General features: G+C 43.4%; 1 protein-coding gene across 1 annotated transcript in view; it reads right to left on the bottom strand.

Moving 5' to 3' along the window:
* LOC132767569 (ephrin type-B receptor 5) overlaps positions 1 to 4,642 on the bottom strand; it is a 197,302-nt gene extending 192,660 nt beyond the window's left edge. Inside the window, exon 1 of the mRNA XM_060762677.2 lies at positions 4,580 to 4,642. The gene's annotated coding sequence lies outside the window, so the exon portion shown is untranslated. The remainder of the gene's footprint in view (positions 1 to 4,579) is intronic.
* Positions 4,643 to 13,673: the final 9,031 nt, after the last annotated feature.

Here is a 13,673-nt window from a genome sequence, read left to right as displayed (position 1 = left end):
GCAGTGTTCCCCTAAAGGCTGGGCAGATCCGCCAGGGCAAAAGGAAGAGGGGGAATTCCAAGCGACAAAGCTGTGCTGCTTAGGAACCCGGCTTCCTATATCCATTTAGGGCTTTTTCTTTCCTTTGGCAGGAGGGGCCTGGAAGAAAGAATATCCCTGGGGGTGGAATGGAGGGGAGTGGAGGGAGAAGGAGGGGGAGTCTCCCCTTCATAGTACAGGTTGCTTCACTGGTGAGACAAGATGGGATAAGAAAAACATGTGTGCATGTGTACATCCCGACTTTGGAACCCCCTCCCCAGGGAGATCAGGCTAGCCCCCTCACTATCCGCCTTTTGTAAGGAACTGAAAACCTGGATGTTCAAGAAGGATTAGTCCCTAGGCCCAGTCCCCAAGTTACCAGATAGTACTCTGTTCCACACTTCATTCACTTCCCCGGCCCTGTGATATGCTGTTTGCACTACCCCTCGCCCCCTCGCCCTGCCGGAGAAGTACCTATTGATCTATTCACATCTGCATGTTTTTGAACTGCGAGGTTGGCAGAAGCTGGAGCTAACAATAGGAGCTCACCCCGCTCCCCAGATTCAAAACACCGACCTTTCAGTGAGCAAGTTCTACAGCTCAGCAGTTGCCACTGGAGGCTCCAATTTTATTTTATTAGTCTTTATTTTATTTGTCATCATTTTGTTTATTAAGCTACATTTAGGTAGTTTTATATTGTTTAATGTGTCTTATCCTGATGTAAATAGAAATTGTGAAAATGAACAAAATCTGGCTTCCAGTATTAAAAATCTATAAAATCGGGGCAGTAAATAAAGAATAACATTCTAAAAACAGGGGAATTCCAAACATGAAACAATCAGGGCCACCTAACACCTCCCAACAAAGGATTTCCCCAGGCAGGAATCAGCCAGGCACTGAAGCTGCAAGACTTTTTAGTGCTAATCAAGGTGATTAACTGCAACATCACACTTGCCTCCAACAGACAAGAGTTCTTCTCCCATCCTGGACATTCTACAGATATATAAACCTTACCTGTCTAGTTTCCAATATACCTCACAACCTCGCGGGATGCCTGCCATAGATGTGGGCAAAATGTCAGGAGATAATGCTTCTGGAACATGGCCGTACAAGCCAGAAAAATCACTGGAATTGGTGTAAAGTGTTTGTATGGTGTTCTTTTGGCTTTCAATGGTTGCCATATTGTTGGAAACCAACCTGAGTCCCATTGGGGAGAAAGGGCAGTCTATACATTTTATTATTGTTGTTGTTGTTATTATTATTACATTTTGCTCAAAGAGTTTCAGGGTAGCGATCAGTCCCAATTTAGTTTTATGCTAGACAAAGCCCAGCCAGCAAATTCAAAATTGCCCTGCAGTCCTCAAGGTATCTCTTTGAGATACCTCTAAAGCAGGAATGGGCAAACTTCCACAGGCTGTTAGGAATTGTGGGAGCTGAAGTCCAAAACACCTGGAGGTCTGAAGTTTGCCCATGCCTGCTCTAAAGCAAGACATCTTAAACATTTCCAACACTCACGACCCCTTTCTCTCCGATAACTTTTTATGAGACACCAAATATATACGTACCTAAAATAAGGTATAAAAATCAAACATTTACTGGAACACAACCTACAAACTATCTACAGAAAATCCAATAAATGCTATGTTCAAAGGATAAGAGGGATTCCCTCACCTCTGCAGGAGTCTATCGTATACCATGGAGCTGTGGACAAGAAGTCTACATAGGGAACACCAAATGCAGCAATGCCCAGACACGAATCAAGGAACATGAAAGGTACTGCAGACTAACTCAACCAGAGAAGTCAGGCATAGCAGAGCACCTGATGAACCAACCTGAACATAACATATTATTTGGGAACACAGAAATGCTGGACCACTCTAACCACCACCATGAAAATGAGCAAAATCTGGCTACCAGTATGAAAAAAAACTCTAAAATCAGGACAGTAAATAAATAACAACACTCAGAAAACAGAGGAATTCCAGCCAGAAAACAACCAGGGCCAACAAATGCTTCCCCTGGCAGTAAGCAGACAGACCTTGAAGCTGCAAGGCCGTTGAGTGCTAATCAAGGTGGCCAATTGCAACGTTTACACTTGCCTCAAACCGACAAGAGTTTTTGCTCCCACCTTGGACATTCCACAGATATAGAAACCCAATTTTCCTAATTTCCAACAGACCTCACAACCTCTGAGGATGCCTGTCATAGGTCCCTCCCACACAGCCCTATATCCCAGAATATCAAGGCAGAAAATCCCACATTATCTGAGTGTGGACTCAGATAACCCAGTTCAAAGCAGATATTATGGGATTTTCTGCCTTGATATTCAGGGATATAGGGCTGTGTGTAGGGCCATAGCCAGAGGGAGTGGGGTTTTAAAAGTTAAACCCTGCCCTGAAATGTGTCAGGTTAAAAAAGAAACCTAGTTTACTCATAACTTGGTTAACCAGTTAAAATTATTGGGTAAACCAGGGTTCGGGGGGGGGGGGAGAACCTTTTTGGGGAGGGGTTAGAACCCTTAACCCCCCCCACCCCCACCCCCCCCCCCCCCCAGCTACAGCCCTGGCTGTGTGGAAGGGCCCCTAGATGAAAGCAAGACGTCAGGAAAGAATGCTTCTGGAACAGGGCCATACAGCCACGAAAATGCACAGCAACCCAGCATCAGCAAGTCTTGTCAAGCTGACTGAGCTTCCTTTTTTAGGAAGTACAGCTGATGCAATGTATTCATAGAATCATAGAGTTGGAAGAGACCTTGTGGGCCATCCAGTCCAAACCATTTGGCTAAGAAGCAGGAACACTGCATTCAAAGCACCCCCGACAGATGGCCATCCAGCCTCTGTTTAAAAGCTTCCAAAGATGGAGCCTCCACCACACTCTGGGGCAGAGAGTCCCACTGCTGAACAGCTCACACAGTCAGGAAGTTCTTCCTAATGTTCAGATGGAATCTCCTTTCTTGTAGTTTGAAGCCATTATTCCACATCCTAATCTCTAGGGCAGCAGAAAACAAGCTTGCTCCCTCCTCCCTGTGACTTCCTCTCACATACTTATACATGGCTATCATGTCTCCTCTCAGCCTTCTCTTCTTCAGACTAAACATGCACAGCTCTTTAAGCCCCTCCTCATAGAGCTTGTTCTCCTCATTCCAGCTTGTCAATATCTCTCTTCAATTGGACACAATATTCCAGGTGTGGTCTAACCAAGGCAGAATAGAGGGGTAGCATGACTTACCTAGATCTGGTGTCAATTGTTGAAGGCTTTCCGGAATCACTGGGTTGTTGTTTTTCGGGTTCTATGGCCAGGTTCCAGAAGCAGGCATGTAGCCGGGGGGGGGGGGGGGCTTGAGGGGCTTCACCCCCCCCCCCCAAATTCTCATAGTGGTCTGCGAGAAGGCCTTACTGGTACATTATTTAAACTGTTGTGTTTATTCATATCATGATCTGATCACCATGCTCAATATATCCCATATGCATGGGGGTATTGAGGTAATGATAGAAAAGGTTTGCTAGGGTAGAGCCACTTTGACTCAGGCTCAGCCCCCCCCCCCCCCCCAATCAAAATCCTGGCTACGGGCCGGTCCAGAAGCATTCTCTCCTGACGTTTCGCCTGCATCTATGGCAGGCATCCTCAGAGGCTGTGAGATCTGAAGCCAGGCCCATAGCCAGGATTTTGTTTCGGGGGGGGGGGGGCTGAGTCTGAGTGAAAGAGGGTCTACCCTAGCAAACCTTTTGTATTGTTAGCCCAATACCCCCATGCATATAGGGATATATTGAGTATGGTGATCGGATCATGATATGAATAAACATAACAGTTAAAATAATGTACCAGTAAGGCCTTCATGAGAATTTCGGGGGGGGGCTGAAGCCCCCCAAGCGCCCCCCCCCCCCCACTACATGCCTGTCTGAAGCATTTCCAACACTGCACAGCAGATTTCTGCAACTGGCTGGCATTCAGAAACCTTTTACTCTGTCCCAGTGTTTTGTGACCCTAACATTGACTTCAGAGGTTCCTGAGAGTTTCAGAAGCAGGGCCTGAAATGCATTCTATTTCGTGGGGTGAGGGCTGTTTTGGAGGCAGCCTGGCACAACAAAGGGGCCAAGCATGTGAAACCATCCCCTCTTTATCCCAAAGGATGCAACTCATGCCAGGCAGAGAAGAAGGGGAAGGAAGGGGGGGGGGTGTCAACAGATGCTCTTCCTCCAGACATTGGAGAAAGAGAGAGAAAGAAGCCAAGCGATTGGCAAAGGCATTGGCAAAGGGACCCAGCATCCCTCCACCAACCATCCCTGAGAATGAGGAGCTGCCCCTCTTCTTCTTCTCCTCCTCGCCCCCTCCCCTCCCCTCCTTTTGCAATTCCCTCTGTGCGCGCGGAGCCAGCTGTGCAGCAGTTTGAAATCATGACCTGGTTTTGCAATGATGCTTCTTCTGCTCCCTCCTGCACGCGCGCCAAACCAGGGTGGGGGGCATCACAGGGGGAGGGGGAGAGAAAGAGAAGGAAGACCTTGGGGTGCCGTTCCTATTCCTCCTCCTCCTCCTCCTCCTCCATCGCAATGGGAAGACCCACCTGTCCCGGGGACCCCGATCCGGGCCACTCTACCATCTCCTTGCTGGGGATCCCTTCTTCCTTGGTCCGCCCCGGGGAGAGAAGGCATCCCCCTCCTCTCCCGGGGCGCTTCTTCTCCCTCCTTTCTCGGGGTTGGGTGGGAGCAGCGCCTTTTGGTGCCTCTCCTGGCCTGGGAGTCGGAGACCGCGGATAAGGGGGCTGCGTGCCTCTTCTTGCTCTCCTCGGAGAAGAAGCGAGAGTCCGTGGCTCCAGCAGCTCCCTTCGCTTTGCACCGGCTCCGAGCGGAGCGTTCCCAGCCTCCCGGGGGCGGGGCTTCCGCGCCGAAGCCACGCCCCCCGCTCCCCTCCCCGCCACGCGCTCCGCCGCCCGCCTGGGAAGTCAAGGCAGTGTGCAAGTCGCTCTCTTTCACCTGAAAGCTGTGCTGGTCTACCTCGCAGGGCAGGATCAGGCTTGGTGTAGTGCAGTGTTTCTCAATTTTACCTGCAAAGCAATGGTATTCCCCGTAGTAACCTATGGAGGCACGCGACTTCCGAATAAATTGGACAAGGCAAAAAAAGGGGGGGAGGGGGAGATATGAAGATGCTGAGAACAGAAAAGGCAAATGGAGAGAAAAGGGAGGCTGCAAAGTGAGATACCGACAAGTAAATTGGAAGATGAGTGAGAAAGTGGGGGAGGAATTTGGGAGAGAGAATACACTGCAAGGATGAAACTGAAGAATGAAAGGGATATCCCAAAGAGCAGAAGGGAAGGGAACAGGACAAAGGCAGAGGGGAAGAGGAAACAGTCAGCCAGGAGAGATGGGAGCCTTTGGTGGCACTTTGAGAAAGCTGTCCTTTCTTCTTTCTAGTTGGGGAATGTTCCGTCTTCCAGGAGCATAGTTTGCATTACCTTTTAGTTGCATGGGATAGTGTTCTTTTGTATTTCCCCAGGGCTGCTACAGACCCAGCAGCACTTTGGAAGTTAAACAGTAGGCCTGGGTAACAACGCAAAAATTTGTTTCTAAAATCGATTTGTAATTGGGGGGTTTTTCTGTTTCGATATTTAAAATAATTACAAAATTTTCCCTTAAAAAAGTTTGGTATTTACGAAATTTCGTTAATATTTACAAAACATTTTGTAAAGATGGCGCCCTTTTTTTTCAATATTTTTTAAATATTTTTTAATTTAATTATTAATTTAGTAGAATAGGGAGGAGAAATTAAAATTATTATTAAGGAGGGAAGGCAGGCACTCACTCTGGCGGGCCCTCTCGCTCGCCGCTCGCTCGCCGCTCGCCCCTCTCGCTTGCCGCTTGCTCGCCCCTCTCGCTCGCCGCTCGCCCCTCTCGCTCGCCCTCTCGCTCGCCGCTCACCCCTCTCACTCGCCGCTCGCCCCTCTCGCTCGCCGCTCGCCCCTCTCGCTCGCCGCTCACCCCTCTCGCTCGCCCTCTCGCTCGCTTGCTCAGCCGGCGCCGAGAGAGGAGAGCTCCCAGCAAGCATCGCCAGGTGGCCATCTTACGTATTTCCGAAATGGACGGAAATACAAAATTTTTTGGCGCCTGCCGTTTCGATATTTAAAAACACTTCCGGGTTTAAAAATAAGTTTTGTAATCGTTTTGTAATTGCTAAAATTAACAAATATTTAACGAATTACAAAATTAACGAACGAAACCGCCCAGGCCTATTAAACAGTATCAGAGTCTGCAAAGCCAGCCTACAGGCCCTTTTGCAGCTATTGGTTTAGAAAAGTATCTCTTTGAGTCTAGGGAACGCCTTTTTTCCTGGGTTGAAATCTCTGTTTTAGAATCTCCCCTGCCTCCTTCAGTAGAGAAGAAAGCTTCAGATGTGCTGTTGGTCAGGCAGGTACTCTGAGAAACAATTATAAGAGCTATTGAGATACTATAGATCAGGGGTCCTCAAACTAAGGCCTGGGGGGTGAATACGGCCCTCCAAGATCATTTACCCGGCCCTTGCTCAGGGTCAACCCAAGTCTGAAATGACTTGAAAGCACACAACAATAACAACAATTATTCTATCTCACTTCCCATTGAAATACTAATAAGTTTATATTTGTTAAAATTGTTCTTCATTTTAATTATTGTATTGTTTTTAAGTGGGGTTTTTTTGCACTACAAATAAGATATGTACAATGTGCATAGGAATTAATTCATTTTTTAAATTATTATCCAGCCCTCCAACCGTTTGAGGGACTGTGACCTGGCCCTCTGTTTAAAACGTTTGAGGACCCCTGCTATAGATAGTGATTGAGAAATAGATAGAAACTAAGATATAAAGAAGCTTATTGAGATATTGAGCTATATAGAAGCATATTGTGATTTAGATAGAGAAGCTATTGAGTACTATAGAGATACATAGATAGGATAGGTATTGAGTTATATATTGAGCATTACTTCATCTCCAAAGTTAACCTTGAGCTATATAGGGGGGGTGGGGAACCTGCTTTTTTCTAAACCATAGCAGCTCAGGGTTAGGGTGAAAAGATCTCAGGATTTTCTTCTGCCTTTTGGGGAAAAACTTATCTCATTAAAGGAAAGAAAGATCGTCTCTATTGTTTCACCAATTGACTGTTTTGTTTGTAACTTTAACAAGCTGTGCCAAGTCTGCAAGGACTTTGAGAAATAAATATTCTGTTTTGATGTTCAAAGCCTGTAGTAGCCCCAGTTGCTTGAAATCTCAAGCTTCTAAAGAAAGACCCCCATGGTCCGCCCAGACAAAGAGAGAAGCACATCTTAGTTTATTTTTATAGGGTCTGGGTGTGACGGCACAGGAAATAAAAGAATGGTGCCCAGAGCCCTGCAAATAAAAGCAGGGCTGTTGGAAGGAGAAAATTTACAACTGCTCAGTCACTTTAGGGTGGCAAGATAAGCAGCAGAAGCCTTGAGAGGCTTGTTGTGTGCCTTCAAGTCGCTTCCAATCTGTGGTGACTTTAATGCGAGCCTATTACAGGCAAAATTTGTTCTCCAGCAGACAAGAGTTCTTTGTCCTACCCTGGTTATTCCATAGATATATAAACCCATTTTCCTAGTTCCAACAGACCTCACTACCTCTGAGGATGCTTGCCATAGATGCAGGCGAAACGTCAGGAGAGAATGCCTCTAGAACATGGCCACATAGCCCGAAAAATCCTACAACAACCCTTGTTCTGAGGGTTTTTTGCCCTTGGGGCTGAGAGAGAGTAACTCACCTAAGGCTGCCCAGGGGGAGTTGTGCACCTCAGCTGAGATGATGAATATATTATTATTAATACATTAATACAATATTATTATTAAATTATTCATTATTACATTCTCTTAAATTATTTATTGAATTATTATCATTAATGAATTAATATCAGTGATTGAATAAATAATCAATCATTTAAAAATAATGATGATGATAATAACACTATGTAAAACAGTTTTTGTTCCTGGGTTATAAATACCATTTCCCAGTTGGTCCTGTGGAGGCAGTGGCAGACTTTGTATTTCTAGGTACAAAGATTACTGCAGTGGGGACCGCATCTGGGAAATCAGAAGACGTTTACTTCCTTGGGAGGAGAGCAATGACCAATCTTGATAAAATAGTGAAGAGTAGAGTAGAGACATCACACTGGCAATGAAAGTTGATAATAATTCAGTAAATAATTTAATAGTAATGAATTAATGTAATAATGAATAATTTAATAATAATAATGCATTAATGTATTCATAATAATATATTCACAATAATAATCATCCCAGCTGAGGTGCACAACCCCCACTGGACAGCCTTAGGTGAGTTACTCTCTCTCAGCCCCAAGGGCAAAAAACCCTCAGAACAAATCTTGCCTGTAATAGGCTCGCATTAGAGTTGCTACAGATTGGAAGTGACTTGAAGGCACACAACAAGCCTCCCAAGGCTTCTGCTGCCCATCTTGCCACTCTAAAGTGACTGAGCAGTTGTAAATTTTCTCCTTGCAGTAGCCCTGCTTTTATTTGCAGGGCTCTGGGCACCACTCTTTTATTCCCCAACTAGAAAGAGGAAAGGACAGCTTTCTCAAAGTGCCACCAAAGGCTCTCATCTCTCCTGGCTGACTGTTTTCGCTTCCCCTCTGTCTTTTTCCTGCTCCCTTCCCTTCTGCTCTTTGGGACATACCTTTCATTCTTCAGTTTCATCCTTGCAGTATATTCTCTCTTCCAAATTCCTCCCCCACTTTCTCACTCATCTTCCGCTTTACTTGTTATCCCATTTTGCCGCCTCTCCTCTTGCTCCATTTCCATTTGCCTTTTCTGGCCTCAGCATCTTCATATCTCCCTTTTTTTGCCTTGTCCAATTTATTCAGAAGTCACGTCCTTCGGTGCAATTCAAGGGTTCAAGGACAGAAGGTGCTAAAAAATCAGATGCTAAATTCACTGACCAACACATATTTGGGGATCTCAATTGTTAGCCCTGTTTCTGGGTATATTTGACCTGCTAATTCAAAAAAAATGGCACCAGTTTCCCCCTATCAGGTGTAGTTTTTGAGTTATGGAATATATGCCATTGACCAGTCGCTATCTGCTCAACCATAGAAAATCATGATATCCATATCTAAGAAACTAAAGCTGATGGGGTCTATCCAATGCCATTTTCTGAATCAGCACCCCAAATAACCTCAATAACAGGCATCAAAACTGAGACATTACACATTTTTGTTAGGCAGTGCTATCAATGGTTTTCCAAACTTTTACTTACATAGTAAATTTTTATTTTCATATTTTTTTTACTTCACTGCCTTAAGTGATTTAAGGGGGGGGGGGGGAGAAAGTATATAAATAAATATAATATTCATAATGTCATCATCGATATTGTGGCTTGTATGTGATATATAATGTAATTGACTTGTTTAATATTATCAGTTCCATCAATATTTGCTGGTCTGATGCACACTGCTAAAAATGCTCAAAATCTGTCACAACTGCGGACCTTATCACATTGGAATATATTCCATTTCTGAGACTCTTTGAATGTGTCCAAATGGGTCATATCACATGACGTTTGTCCCATTCCTTCAGTAATCTGTTGGAATCCATCTGCAAAACTTACAGAATCAGTAATTGTACATGCTTTTCTAATAAGGTATTGAGATGCTGTTTTTATGTGTGATTAGTATGCATCCCATCAGCTAAAATCTCACGAGAATGGTAGTTCAAGACTCCCAGGCAATCTCGATAGGTCCTGGATAAGGAAGATGTTCAACAATAGCAACAGGCCACTCCACATGATGAAGAATTGGGTGATCATCTACTCTCACAAGAATGAGGACCCTAAAGATACTCTATTTAAATAAAAATGGATTACATTAGCCAAACAAGCGGAGAAGAGTTTTTCATTATGTGTGGTTACTGGAAACAAAAAGAAATTCCCACTAAAGATGTATGGATTACAAAAATGATGGATCTAGCAAAAATTGACAAATTGATCAAGTTTATATAATTTCTAGACCCTCCAAATTTAAAATCAAATACTGTAATAATCTGGTTATGGTTACAAATAGTTAGTAGCATCATTTAGTTACTGATACACACACACATCCTGACTTTATCTTGCTGTGGAATTCAAGACAATTTAAGACAAATAGATGCCATTTGAAAATTACATTAAAATGTTAAGAAATAAATGCATTAAACACTGTTAAAAGTATAACACTTTAAAAAAAACATCAAATGTAACCAATGTTTTTGATAGGGTTACTGTATGACTCTGGAGGCCAGGGTTCAATTCCTTGCTCAAACACAAAAATGCACAGATGACCCTAGGCAAGTTGCACCCTCTCAGCCCCAGAACCTTTAGGGTTCCATCAGTGGGGAAATTGGGAACAAAACAAAAACAAAGATGTTAATACCTCCACTTCTTTATATCATCTTACTGGGAAATAAATCAATTGCAGGAGGAAATATAAAGTAAGTGCACAAAGGAAGTAACAGGACCTAAGCAGGATGAAGAAATCATGAGAAAGAAACCAGACCCTTCCTAAAATCTTGTGTTTAAAGGGAAACCTTCTATATAAATAAAAATGTAATGTTCGTTTGTGGGATTAACAGAACTCAAAAACCAGTGGACCAATTGACACCAAATTTGAACAGCCTAGACGTAACAACCCAATATATGTCCTTCACTCAAACTTTTTTGATTTTGTCATTTGGGAGTTGTAGTTGCTGGGATTTATAGTTCACCTACAATCAAAGAGCATTCTGAACTCCACCAGTTATGGCATTGAACCAAACGTAGCATACAGGACTCCCATGACCAACAGAAAATACTAGAAGGGTTTGGTAGGCATTGACCTTGAGTTTGGGAGTTGTAGTTCACCTACATCCAGAGAGCACTGTGGACTCAAACAATGATGGATCTGGACCAAACTTGGCACAAATATTCCATATGCCCAAATATGAACACAGATGGAGTTTGGGGGAAATAGACCTTGACATTTGGGATTTGTAGTTACTGGGATTTATAGTTCACCTACAATCAAAGAGCATTCTGAATCCCACAAATGACAGAATTGGGGCAAACTTCCCACACAGAACCCTCATGACCAACAGAAAATACTTAAGGCCCTCCAGTCCAACTCTCTTCACCAGGGCAAGAAAATATAATGAGAGCCCTCCTGACAAAGAGCCATCCAGCCATAGCTATAGATAGATAGATAGATAGATAGATAGATAGATAGATAGATAGATAGATAGATATGATTCACACACAGAGAGAGATATAGTATCATAGATTTGAAAGGGACTCATAAAGAAGGACTATGATATGTTGCATATTCCAGGGTAGGCAAACCAGACACTCACAAATCAACACTGACAAAGAAACAGCAAGAAATACTGTTTACCCATAAGCAGAAAGACATTACATATATTAGAAATCAACACGTTCTCATTACTCTATTTTTCAGATCACTAGACTGGGCCACAGCAACACGTGGCAGGGGAAGGCTAGTACCATAATAAAAACTTGGTATGACACCACTAAATACCTTGAAAGCAGCAGATCCCATCTGTTCTTGGAAGCTCAGCAGCAACAGTCCTGGTTGGGATCTAGGTACGAGATTGCCAATAGATGCAAGATGTTGTGTAGGCTATGTTTAAGAGGAAGGAACTGGTAAAGCCACCTTTGAGTATTCCTTGCAAAAGAAAAACCCTATAAAATTCACCATAGTTGATAGGTTACTTGAAAGCACATACGCACACATTGAAGCATGCAGGTTAAATATTAACTGTGTGGACTTAATAATAGAGTAGCTAAGCATAGAGAAAGTGCCACTTTCCCAGCGTCCAGAAGTGTTTTCTATATTAAGCTTGTCAGCCAATTAAATAATTGTTAGGAAATGTGTCATCTCTCTTTAAAAGAATTACTATAATTAATCTTCAGGGCAGACTATTACTAAAACTTCTTTCAATGTCCCAGCATAAAATATTGGAGAAAGTGTGAAATGGCTTATAATTTAACAATACGTTAATCAAACATTATATTCCCTTTTTAAAATTCCACTCCAAAACCAAAATAGCTTAAAAATATTAATTTGCAACTCCTCCAATAAAAATTGCCATGATGGATCAAATTAGCTGTTACTGTTTTTCCAACTGATGTTTTAATTGATTAATCTGCTGGTCAAAACTTGCATTTGATACTAATTTTTCAGGATACAGTGCAAGATTCTACATGTACCTTTAGATGCCATCATTATATCATTTCTTACTACATGGATGAGCATACTTCATTCAAATCTATCAAAACTCTTCATAAAAGGGCTCTTTTCCATACAACATAGAGCAGCCGACCTCAAACTTCGGCCTGTGGGCCAGATGTAGCCCTCCAAGGGCATTTACCAGCCTCATGCTCTAAACTTTAGACTTAGGTCTAGGACTTGAAGACACGCAACAATCCTAATTAACTTGACTGTCCCATCAAGCACATACTTCCCATTGAAATACCAGTTAAGTTTATGTTGGTTAAAACTGTTCCTCGTTTTAAATATTGTATTGTTCTTTCATGTTTTGTTTGTTTGTTTGTTTTGCACTGTAAATAAAATATGTGCAGTGTGCATAGGAATCCATTCATGTTTTTTTCAAACTGTAGTCCGGCACCCCAACAGTCCAAGAGACTGTGAACCAGCCCTCAGCTTAAAAAGTCTGAGGACCCCTGACATAGAGAATACATATATTTCATGGACAGACCACGTCTGTCCACTTTCCAATGTGAGTCTACAAGCAACCTCCAAAATGTTTTATTGTAATTATTTGATCCTTTTCAACAGCAAAACAAAAGGCTGATAGCTGTGAGCTTTCTGAGCTGTATGGCCATGTTCCAGAAGCATTTGCTCCTGAAGTTTTGCCCACATCTATGGCAGGCATCTTCAGAGGTTGTGAGGTCTGTTGGAAACTAGGCAAGTGGGGTTTATATATCTGTGGAATCTCCAGGGTGGGAGAAAGAACTCTTGTCTGCTTGAGGCAAGTGTGAATGTTGCAATTGGCCACCTTGATTAGCATTGAATGGCCTTGTAGCCAGGCCTGTAGCCCGGGGGGGGGGGAGTTAGGGGTTCAACCCACCCCCCCCCAAAAAAATTTCAGGTTAATAAAAAATCTGGTTTACTCATGAGACGCAAAAAATTAAGAGTCCCTCCAGAACTGCAAGGACCAGGCGTGTAGCCGGGGGGGGGGGGGGTGTTAGGGGTCCAATCCCCCCCCCAATTTCTGGCTACAGCCCTGCTTGTAGCTTCAAAGCCTGGAGAACACAAAAGGCTGATATTCTGTGTCAAACTGTACCAAATATAGGTACAACTGGAATCAGAGGCGGCCCTAGGTAAATTTCAACAGTAAGCAAACAATATTTTGGCGGTCCCCCCCCCCCCCCCCAAGCAATCACTGCTATATGCTTTCTGTTCGTCATGGGAGTTCTGTGTGCCATATTTGGTTCAATTCCATCATTTGTGAAGTTCAGAATGCTCTTTGATTGTAGGTGAACTATACATCCCAGTAACTACAACTCGCATATGTCAAGGTCTATTTTCCCCCAAGAGCGCCTCAAGAGCTCCCCTAGGCAAAATCAACAATACTGCAAATGCTTACTTTGCATAATGGGTTGAGCCGCCC

The sequence above is a fragment of the Anolis sagrei genome, chromosome 2 (assembly GCF_037176765.1).
Source record: "Anolis sagrei isolate rAnoSag1 chromosome 2, rAnoSag1.mat, whole genome shotgun sequence".
NCBI classification, from domain to species: domain Eukaryota; kingdom Metazoa; phylum Chordata; class Lepidosauria; order Squamata; family Dactyloidae; genus Anolis; species Anolis sagrei.
The sequence above is the reverse complement of the archived record's forward strand: the minus strand, read 5'-3'. Positions and strand labels throughout refer to the sequence as shown.